Source organism: Thunnus maccoyii, chromosome 15 (assembly GCF_910596095.1).
Source record: "Thunnus maccoyii chromosome 15, fThuMac1.1, whole genome shotgun sequence".
NCBI lineage: Eukaryota > Metazoa > Chordata > Actinopteri > Scombriformes > Scombridae > Thunnus > Thunnus maccoyii.
In genome coordinates, this window is record NC_056547.1 from 5,129,485 (window position 1) to 5,141,133 (window position 11,649).

An 11,649-nucleotide genomic window follows, 5' to 3' on the forward strand; every position below is an offset into this window, starting at 1 on the left:
ACACACCTCCTGCAGATGCCAATATTAGGCAGCCAGCTCAGACTTTATTACCACACCATGAGATTAGATTAAAGGAAGTTTATTGTCCTTCTCTCTTCAAGGTCTTTGAAGTCCTGATCTCAGTTTGACTTTCAGTTACAGATAAAAATGAGTTTGCAAAATGACAGTAGTTTCTTATAATAAAGGCCTTACAATGCTAGACTCTCTTTACTCATTCATGGACTCATGGACATCTATCGTGGACTGACATCATCTCAAGTAGGCCTATTGGACAGGTCAGCAGGAAGCCATCGAACACCTGATCAGATAAAGGCACCTCATCCTCACCTGTTATTGATCTTTGGTTTCGATTTTTTCTAACTGGAATCATTGATGTGTTTTATAGCTATGTTGTCATATTCACCAAACATTTCCAATTACATTTCTCTGAACAATCAGCCAATCAACAAGAGGTAGAAGAAGTGCTGTTTGTGTGTACTATTAAAAGGTTTAATACATAACGTTCAAACATGACAAGCTTTGTTTTCTATCAATAAAATACTTCTGCATAAATGCTGACTTCTACATACTTACATTTTTTTTTTTTTACAATTGCTGACACACATTTCTCATTACTGAGTTCAATTGTTTAAACCTCCTCACACAGTCAGCGCAGCACAGTCAATGTGGAGTAAACTGTGGATCACTTATCTTTGCTTTGACACAAAACGCGTTCAGTGAACTCATCTTTAAAAATTCATGAAATGTTTTCTCATTCAAGTTCAACCACCAACAAAACTCTACTGTCAAAACTGTTACATTTACATTAAAAAAACAACACAGATTACTGTAAATTAGACGCAATTTAATACATTGTTCTACATCTTATAAAGGAATTATTTTCCTCATGGAGGTGGAACATTTATGACTACATGTCCACATGATCAGATGTCTCTCCTGGATGCAATGAACGCTGGATGCATGGACATATGTGCAGGTTTGTCTGGTTGCCAGGGATCAATCTGGCTTGCAGAAAGATTCTTTCCCAGGTGTGTAATACAAGAGAGGACATAAGAAGATGTGATGATATAGTATATACCGGGATTACTGAAGCATATTGCAGCATTTCTGATTCTTTTCCATGACATATACTGTAAGGTACCATCCATGTGATAAAGAAGTGTCATTTTTAATATAAATAAAAGCTACTTCAAAGACAATACTGATACATATTGTAATGCTACCAGTTGTTTGTGTTTTTTGTCTGGTAAGTGACAAAGTTTTCTAGTCGGGAGCCGAATTTCGTCAGAGTTGATCCTGAAATATGGATGTTGTGAAAGTTGAAGTGTTTTGGTTGAATTAGTGCATTTTGGATGTGAGATTACCTGTGTGACCAGTTTTGAAAACGTATACAGAAGTGTGTTAGCAATTGTAAAAAAAAACGTAATTATATTTCTTGTTAAATTTGAAGCACAAGGATCAAAAGGTTTTGATGTTATTTTGTGCTCGTTGCTGTGACTCACAGCTTCTACAAGGTAACTCACTCTGGTCTGTTCTTTGAACTTCACACGTTTCTGGGTTGAGCTCCTGCTGTTCCACCCACACTTTTTTTTGTTTTTTTTGTTTTTGCAGCAGAAATAAGCATCAGAAGCATTAAATTTCCATCCATGTAGCAGGAAAATTCACCTTTATCCGTCTTCTTACTCAACACATGAAAGCAGGAAGTGATGGCAGATCAATTCATCATTTTTTTTTAACCTGTCTCTGTATCTTCATCTGTGGGTTTACGGGAAGCTGCATCATTATAACTGAAATAAAATACAATAAAACATATAAGAAGTCTCGACCAAGCTGTCAAAGCCTCATTCTCTGATGTGGGAAAGTGAAAATCATTCTAATTAAATCTTTAAAGGGGTCATCTGAAGGCTTAAAGTAGTTCTTTAAATCTTTAATGTGAGATACTGATATATAAATTCATACAAGCTACAGTTTTTCTCTGTAGCAGGTGAAATACAGTGCTGCAGGTATGTGTTACTGTCTGACACACACACACAGAGACCTAACAGTCTCTGACAGCACAGTAGGGTTGTCATCTCGGTGGTGGAGCTGTGATAGTGCTGACCTGGATCGTGGCACTTCCCATCTCATTCTCCCCTTCATTATAACTCACCTGAGTCCAGTTCAGTCCTCTCCATTGGATTTCTGTCCATTCCACTCTGCTGACTCTCCCGCAGTCCAGTCCGGTTCACACAATCCAGCCCAGAGTTAAAGAAGAGGCGCGACAGCTGGCCAGTAATTACACTGCTGGCCTCAGTAATGTGATTTATTAGGTCAAGCTGAAGCAGTGAGTAAGTCACTCAGGCAGGTAGTCAGAAAAGCGGTGAAGGAAGGGATTCCCCTCCCTCCTTCCCTCCCTGACTGGGGAAAAAAAAAATCACTGCATCTGGCACTCTCTAGTGGAGAGAACAGTGAAGTGCACCCTGTGTCTCAATACTGGAGCACACAGTCATAAAATACACCTCATCTGCTGCCAGTAACTGAGATTAAACTTGTTAGGTTAGGTGAGATAACATGAAGCTCAACAAATTACTGATCTCAATAAAGAAGATGAGTCCTGCAGCAGCAGCAGCAAACACTGTCAGACTGTTACGACTCAGCCTAGGGGAAACCCCGGCGCAACATGAAAAGAATGAGACTCCCCTCTTCCCAGCTCTCAAGAACTGCCAGCAACAAGGGATTAGCAGCCCTTTAAAGGTTTTATTTAAAGTCTTTAAAGCTTCAGGGTGGGGTAACAGTAAAACAAACAGAAGGGAACTAAAGCTAAGCAACCTGAGCTACTCAAACAAAAAGAACAGTAAGACAAACCACTAACTCCTAGCGTCACAAAAACAGGAGAAGATAGAATTAAACATAAATGCTACACACCCCTACTGAACTTTGTATATCACATTAGCAAATCTACATACAACATTTCACACTGAAACATGTTGGTTGGAAGCAGAGAGAGGAGAGCCCACGGGAGCTGGAGGAAGCTGGCCTTAAAACTGCAAGCTCAGTGGCTGGAAACAATCAGCTCCCTGGAACAACCTACACACTCGCACAGTCACAATCATTCAATTAGCACAGCCCACCTGCAGCCCATCACACACAGGCACCACAGCAGGATCACCAGAGAGGGGGGGAGAGAGATCCACAACACATGCATAGAATTAAAGCACACATGCAAATTATACATCAACAAATGCTCAGAGGACCTCTGGGACGTGACAACTCACTGATGGAAAAAAAAACAGACTAGTGGATCAATAAATCATTAAAACAGTAGAAAAAATACATATAAGAGAAAGCATTATTTTGTTACAGATGGCACCAGCCTCTCCCAGTGAGAATTTTAAGTGACCAGTTTCATAGTTTGGTTCTCATAGCAGAAACAAATGCATTTACTTAAGTACAATTTTGAGGTATTTTACTTTAGTATTTCCATTTTATATAACTTTAAACTTCTACTCCAGTGTATTTCAGAGGTAAATTTTATACTTTTTACTCTGTGATTTAATTGATAGCTATAGTTACTCTGCAGATTAAGATTTTACATACAAGACATACGATCAATTTATCAAATATGAATCATTGTTGTACATTAAATGACCCAAGTGGTTGAAATTAGCTCCACCTTAACCAGCTACAACATTCAAATTCTACTTAAACAGTAATTCAGCTGTGCTAATAGTGCAGTGCATTAGTACTAAAAATAAAAACTAATAGGGTACAGATAGGGTATTGATATTTTAGGTACATTTAGAGTATATCACGTTCTCCTTACATCAGATTTTGAATGCACAACTTTTACTTGTAAGAGAATATTTTTTCAGATTGTTTTGCTACTTCCACCACTGGATTAAAGATTTATGTGTTTTTCTATTGCTCTCAAGCATCTTCCATGAATCCAATAAAACGTATAAAAACAGACAGGATCACTTTGTTACTGAAAGACAAAATATGAAGAGTTCCTAATTAAGTCTTGTCATGATGAAGGTCCCACACATTTCCTTAGCAGTCAAGAGATGGTGACCCTCTACTGGAATAAATGGGAAACCACAAGATTCTCAGCTGGCTACTGCACTCTGACACAAAAAAGAAAAAGAAAACAAAAAAAATTCATGACATGCCCCCTCGCATAAAGCCAGGTCCATAAAGGAATGGTTTTCCCAGTTTGGTGTGGGAGAACATGTCTGGTCTACTCTGGTCTTGACCTCATCTTCATCTAACACCTTTGGGATGAACTGGAGCGCAGACCTTATCATCCAACATCAGCGGCCGACCTGACTAATGCTCTTGTGGCTGAATGGAAGCAAATCCCTGCAGCCTGGATCCAACATCTGATGAAAATTCTTCCCAGAAAATTGGAGCCTGTCAGAGCAGGGCATGCCTTCCTATATTTCTGAAGTTTTTGTTTACCTGCTGCTGGCTGGCTGTCCATCATCACATCTCTCTTTCACTTCTCCTCACTGTAATTAGAGCTGGATCATTCATGGTACATTTGCAGTACATCTCAGAAACACCGCATCCCATCAGCTGTATGATACTTCAATCAATGTTAAATCAGCTCATAGCTTTCACAGGAGTGAGAGGGGTCGTGGGTCAAACCGAGCTCAGTACAATATAAGGTTTTCAATCATACCTGTGGGATAGGTGTTGCGCGTGTATGATGAAGTATGAAGCGTGAAAGGATTTTATTGATGTGAGTGTGCATGTAGAAGTTTATCATGATAGGATTTCAATTATAGGTATGTCAGCGTTTGTAGGTGTCACATGTCACGTATGAGGTTTTTAATCATATACGGCACATGTGCAGGTGTGCGTGTGTGTGTGTGTGTGTGTGGTAAATGATGAGACTGTCACTTGATGCTGTCTTTCATTTTATGTCTCTGCCTGCAGCTGTGTGCGGTCACCAGGAGGCCAGCGAGGAGCTGATGGGGAGCATGAACTCCCACCAGACTGCCCTCCTCTGGTCAGTGGGGGGATTATTATCTGGAGTGTCCATTTAAAGGGGCAATAAGTAAGGTCCTCACTGCCCCACAGCTCACAGTGACCATAATATCATATCTGCAGCAGCTTGATAGGTTTATTGATCATTACAAATGATTCAGTAGATTTGAAGAGTTGTGGCTTTTAAACTGCCTGGTTTGGTTTACTGTCTGTGTTGAAATGTAAACAAAACTATCATTGAGTTTCTTTATTAAATATTCCTGTTGAACTGAATTCATTACTTGTCATATAAAACATTTGGACATTTGTCATTTTAACACCATGCTATGTTTTTGTATTATGAACATTTTAAGTACATTTCCTACAAAAGTTATCAAAAGCAGAAAATATGAATCACTATGTTTGGAGCTGCGAGCACCTGAAATCCTGGTACATCTTTTGATTTAGTTGCTGCTCACAGTTTCTGTTTTTCATGTCTGACCTCAAAAGCAAGGCTCAGGGGCAACAGCACAACAACAAGTAGCCTAAGCTTAATATTACCTAGCTTACTTCTAGGTTCAAGGCAACGGTAACATACAGTCGATCTGCAAAGGCAAACAAATCCAAAAAGGGAAGAAGCTTGCAGACATGAAAAAACTAAAAAACATGCAACTAGATACTATAATGCTATGGATAAAAGGTTCCAATAGACCTGGCAGGGGGCTGGTATATATACTAAGGGTGTGCAAGTGGGTGTGGGGGTTCAGGCATGGGTGGCTGGAACTGGTGGCAACAAACTGGAAATGACAGGAACCTCAGTAACACGACAGAACATGTTAGAAACTGGCAGCGATGGGATATGGACATAAAAGTGCAGAAGTGTTATGTGACTGTCGCTATGACGACACAACCAATTCATGACCTGATTTGTTTCTTGTGTCCACCCACCAAATTTATATAGTATTTTTCAGGTTGCTAAAGGTCAGAGTCAATCTTGGACGACCTTTTTGTGTGTTGTTTATGACTTACCTGGTAATAAGTTTGATGGAGTAAATATTTTAACAATTGGTCTTACACAATGAGAGATGCAACAGTCATTGGCAGCTATATACAGATGCAGGTGTCTATGCTGATGGAGATGAATATTTAATAATAATAATAATAACCTATATGTATAAAGCAAAGTTACAAAGTGCAAAGTATAAAGTCTAATCAAATGAATTCTGGCCTTAGTGCAAATGTTCTCTCCCCTCCAGTTTTAAGCTGGTTCATCTGGTACAAAGAGGTCAGAAATTTAGCAAGGAGCAACTTAAAATTATTCAAAAAGTTCTTAAAATCAATTCTAACACATAGAAAACTGGGAGCCAGTGCAAGAAGGCCAAAACAGATGTGATATGGTCACACCTCTTAGTTCTGGTTAAAAGCCTGGAAGCTGAGTTCTGTACAGACTGTAGTCGATCGATAGAGTTTTGGGTGAGGAAGCTGTTGCAATGATTAAACACACGAATGGAAGCATGTCCAGCAATATCATTAAAGGTTTTATTCCAAAAATCTGTTTCCATTGACCTTTTTTCTAATCTTCTGTTTATTGAATCAAACCACACATTGATGGAATATGAGACAAATATTCATTTTGGAGCAAAGAGTGTTCAGTAAAGATCTGTTCTTGAATAATTGTAGACAAGATTAAATATGAGATAAACCAAAATGAGAGTCCAGCCTTCAGAATAAAAGACTTTGTTATTATTATCTTTTAAACTTGCTTTAAAATAAAGTGATTTGGTATTTATTTATAATTTAATTTCTAGTAAAGGACATAGCAGACCAAGAATCAGCCAACTGACCAACTGACTCCCATTCAAAACGAGTCATTATGGCTTCAATCGCTGAATTCGGGCCCTCTAATAAGTATGTGGAAATTATTGCTCCGTTAATAAGATTTGAAGACTTATAGTAACTTTGACGTTTGCTGCGTGGGCGTTCCCTTATTTGGAAGCTCCTCACTCCAAACAGAAAAGATGGCGCCGACCATAAGCTGCAACTGCGGGCTTCAAACCGGGTCCAGTGCAAACCAACGGATGACATCACACCTCACCGCATCCATCTTTATAGACAGTCTGTGGGTGAGATGTGTTAGTTCAGCACCATGGAGAGCACCCAGTCAGAGCCGAAGCAAAAGGTCCAACTGAGAAATAACATCTCAGGTCTCAAAGTGAAAGTCTGCCTGTCCAGCCTCTAACAATGATGTGGGCTTTATTTTTATATAGACAAAATAAATCCCTCTAATAAGTATGTGGAAATTATTGCTCCGTTAATAAGATTTGAAGACTTATAGTAACTTTGACGTTCACTGCGTGGGCGTTGATTCCCTTATTTGGAAGCTCCTGGCTCCAAACAGAAAAGATGGCGCCAACCATAAGCTGCTACTACTCTGGGCTTCAAACCGGGTCCAGTGCAAACCAATGGGTGACATAACACCTCACCACGTCCATCTTTATAGACAGTCTGTGGGTTAGATGTGTTAGTTCAGCACCATGGAGAGCACCCAGTCAGAGCCGAAGCAAAAGGTCCAACTGAGAAATAAGATCTCTGGTATCAAAGTGCTTTATTTGTATATATAGAGAGAAAACATGTTAATAACCAGTTTCTTAAATGCTAAGAAAACTGACTTCAGAATCACCAATGCTACTAACAGATTATTTTAGCTTGAGTGCTAATCAAACAGCTGGTATCTGAGGAAAGTCTTGTGACTTCATCGCACAGTAGTTAGTTATTTGTCGCCGTCTTGAGAGTCTGCAGATTCTCATTTAAACTGCAAATTGCAATTTGTGTCCCTGCTGAGAACAACTTCAACCTGAAAGTAGGAATGAAAATGAAATCAGCTGTTGTAGAACATTTAGAAAATGGGAGCCTTCATTCGCTGGGTTTACAGTGTTATAGTACTAATAGACTCAGGTAGAGTCTGTACCGACTAAAACACTCTCCAGCATCATTTGTATTAGCAGAAGGGGTCAGTCATTTAGTTTGGGTCATGCATATTAAAAATTACAAACCGTCATCTGGGCAATAAAATAATTTACTAGACGAAGGCAGTAATCTAGTGACACAAGGTCACTTCCCTTTTAAAATTATATGACTTGTGTAATCAGGCTAGGTGTTCAGCTGCATGAAATACCAGATGTGCATTTGGCAGGAATTAAAATCACTGTAGGACGTCAGCATAGAGTCAAAATACAGCGGGCAATACCAGTCAGAAATTTCAACAGGGTACATATTTATCTGTTCTGTATCTGGAAGCTTCGAAAACTAGTTGAAGGATCCCTATACTTGAACTAATACCATTAAGAGGGGCAGAGAGAGAGGGAGTTAAAGGACAAACACACCCTAAAACATTAACATTTGTATGTGCATATACATTCTCTGTTTATAGTTTTTGGATTCCCAAAAGGAGGAACTCAAATAATGTGATATGAAAGTGAGATATTTCCAAACAGCTACATTTGAGTTTAATAGCAAAAATAAATAAATAAAAATGCATTAGAGATCTTCACTAAAAATCATCTTTAGAGACAGAACCTTAAAAATAAAAATGAAGGTTTCTTTTCTAAGGACATTCAATATTGAGACATCCATCATAGGAGAATGATTTCCCACCTGCAACCAAATAATTCTTGTAATGCATTTAAAACACGGTATAACGGTGTGTTTGACATGCCAATTTTCAGTGTATGCCTCCTCTCAGCCCTGATGGTCTATGTCCCTTCAGACACCACAAGAAAAAAACAAACAAACAAACAAAAACTCAGCATTCACAGGATGACAACACCTTTGTTTGACCATGTTCGGTGGCTGATTTATAATCTCCTCCTCTTATCATCAGCCCGTGGCCACCACATAAGGTCCTGTCATCCCGTTGCCTCACCATGTATTGTGCTCTGATGTCAATTAACTGATACGTCTCTGCTCTCCTGTCAATTGCACTGATTTCCAGTTATTCAGCCCTCAGAGGAGCTCGACAGTTGACACATCAAAGATTCTGAGTCTTCTTCTTTTAACCAAGATGCTTTCATACTGTAGTCATCGTTTTCAGGTGGGAACAAAATACAGACAGTGGCCAGCAAATTAAGTTTTAAATTGAATTACAGTGAAGAATTTACACAACGCTGTGTAAACACAATGTTGAATACATACAATCTGCACCATTTCCTGTGAAAATAATAAATAAACCAAGGTTGCTTGAAAAATATGAACAACATGGAACAAATTTAGATGAAAAAATGTTTATTGGACATCACTTCTCACATTTTTTTCTGTCTTTTGGAAGGTGTTAGAAGTCAATAAGTGTGTCATTTTCCATGACACTATCTGCAAAATATTTAGCAACACATACAACGTAAATATGAAAGGTGTCAGTAAATAAATTAAAATGAAAGTGATGAAAAAGTAGCTATACCTGTCAGCCATGTCGAAGAATCTATATCAAATCTGCATTCAGTGATTTTATGAGCAGCTTGGTGGCAGCACAACCGCCTGTTGTCACAACACTGACAAAATATATTATAAAGCTGTGTTAGGTTTTATTTTATGATAAATTAATTTTTGTAAAGTTATATATTGACAAAAATATTTGCTCCTATTTTCATGAATTCAATATCTCAAGAACATGTTGAGGGAATTTCTTCAAATGTGGCACAAACGTCCACTTGGACTCAATTTTCGTGGTCAAAGGTCAAAGGTCAAGGTCACTGTGACCCCACAAAACACATTTTTGGCCATACTCAAGCCACTTAATCCCTTTTATTAAATTCTTTCAAAGTCCTCACTAAAAATATTATATGAGTCTGGACAGACATGGATGTAAACTGCAACTCGACTAGTTGGTGGAGATTTACAACCGCAAGGCTGTGTTTCTATTTTATATGTTTATTTATTTTATTCAGCAAACATGGAACAAATTAACCTTCATTTGAAGTCATGTGTCTGGCCACCTGATGAATGTAACTCTACTTTAGTTCTGCTTTTCAGCTCTGTTTTGGCCTCTTCTGGCTCCTCTCTGATAAAAAATATCAGGCTCTTTTGCTGCTAAACATGTTCACCAGCTACATGTTAACTTTATCTGTGATATTAGGTATTTTCTTTGTGTTGCATGCATCTTAAGGAATGTAAGAAACCTTTAGTTGAGGCACCATGTTCATGTGTCAATAAGACAAACTGGAACAACATCTAGCGCGGGGCCCTTAGGTGTAAATTCAGTAGCTTGATGGGAACGACGCCAAGATGTCTGACATATTGACAGGTCAATATCATAAATCATCATACAAAGGAAAAGTCCACTGATAATGGAAAACATATGTTGAAAAAGTGGCAAAGTATAAAAGATCCTAGCTCAAGTTGGCTTGAGCTGGGATTGTTGTTCATTGTATTTGCATGTGACAGAACCCTGGCCGGAAATAAAGCCGTATTCAACTTATGCTTCTTTGTGTGTCTCACTCTATTCGGATCATCAGAAATACATAGTCACAGTCTGTCTGCTGTTTGGTGCTGGCCAGGAGGGTTTATCTGAGATTTTTTGCTGCATCAAAACAATGCTGATGAACTAAAACAGTAAAGTTGCAGGCCATAAAACCAAAAAAAAAAATTGCTGAAAGATGCTAAAATGCTTTGTAAAGCTGAGGGGAGCTCAAACGATATTCTCTCTTTCCTTTCTGCCTGGTTTCCATAAACATAACATAGTATATAAAAATACACCTGGTTCTAAAGCTGCAATTTTTCTATTTTTCCTTCTTTGCCTTTTCTAGGCGGCAGGTTGAGTGCAATAACACTATGTCATATGATTCACTTTTTATAGGAAAAAATATGACTTGATACAGATTTAAATGATCTGAACTATAAGTATCATGCTGTTCTGAAGTCAGGGATATAGTTTGGATATTCAGATTGCACTATTTGAAGTCATGAATGTCGCTTCCAGAGATGGCTGAGTTGTAGGTGGATGTTTGACGCTGTCCGTGGTGCTGTTTAATGTTCAGATCATGTTTCGGTTGTGAGAGTTACCATAGAGACTAATAGAAAAAAAAGAAAAAAAAAGATGAAAACCCCAAAGAGGCTGAAAGAGAGCATCTCTCTCTTCAGATTTACACCTTTTCACCTTCTCATTCCTTCTTTCATCTCATCCAGTTTTCTTTGCTCGACTCATCTCCTTTGCCAGACCTACAGTGCAGCCCTCCCTGCCCTTTTTGATCTCACATCCCCTCTGCTGCGATAAGTTCAGTACATTTCTAATCTCGCTCGCCGTTTCCATTCAAACCTGTTTTTTTGAGTCGAATTTTACATCCTTGATTCATTACGTATTAATTTTAAGTCTCCACCAGTCTCATGGTAAGTTAACTGATGTATTGCAACCAGGAATCAGACACAATGAAAGAAATGATCTTTCTGCCAAAGTCCCTGGATGCTGGTTTCACTTAATATAAAATATTACATGATTACTGATTATTCACTGTTTGCTTTTGTTTTCTTTTAACCCAACCTGTGTGTATGTCTATAAGTGTCCTTTAGATCAGTATCACAGATTTGTGGATGTGCTTACATTGAGTTATACCTTCAAATAAGTGTTTTAGATCAGTGGTTCCCATTGTTTTTGGTTCTTGACCCCTAAAACAAAGCAGCATTCTACTTCTGACCTAATGTCACATGGTTGAA

General features: G+C 38.5%; 1 long non-coding RNA gene across 1 annotated transcript; it reads right to left on the bottom strand.

Annotated features, from left to right (window-relative positions):
• Positions 1-717: 717 nt before the first annotated feature.
• Positions 718-2,981, bottom strand: LOC121913380. The gene is made up of 3 exons (XR_006100309.1): positions 2,150-2,981; positions 1,524-1,787; positions 718-1,019 (listed from the first exon to the last, which is right to left on the bottom strand). It is a non-coding gene; the product is annotated as an uncharacterized LOC121913380 (long non-coding RNA).
• Positions 2,982-11,649: the final 8,668 nt, after the last annotated feature.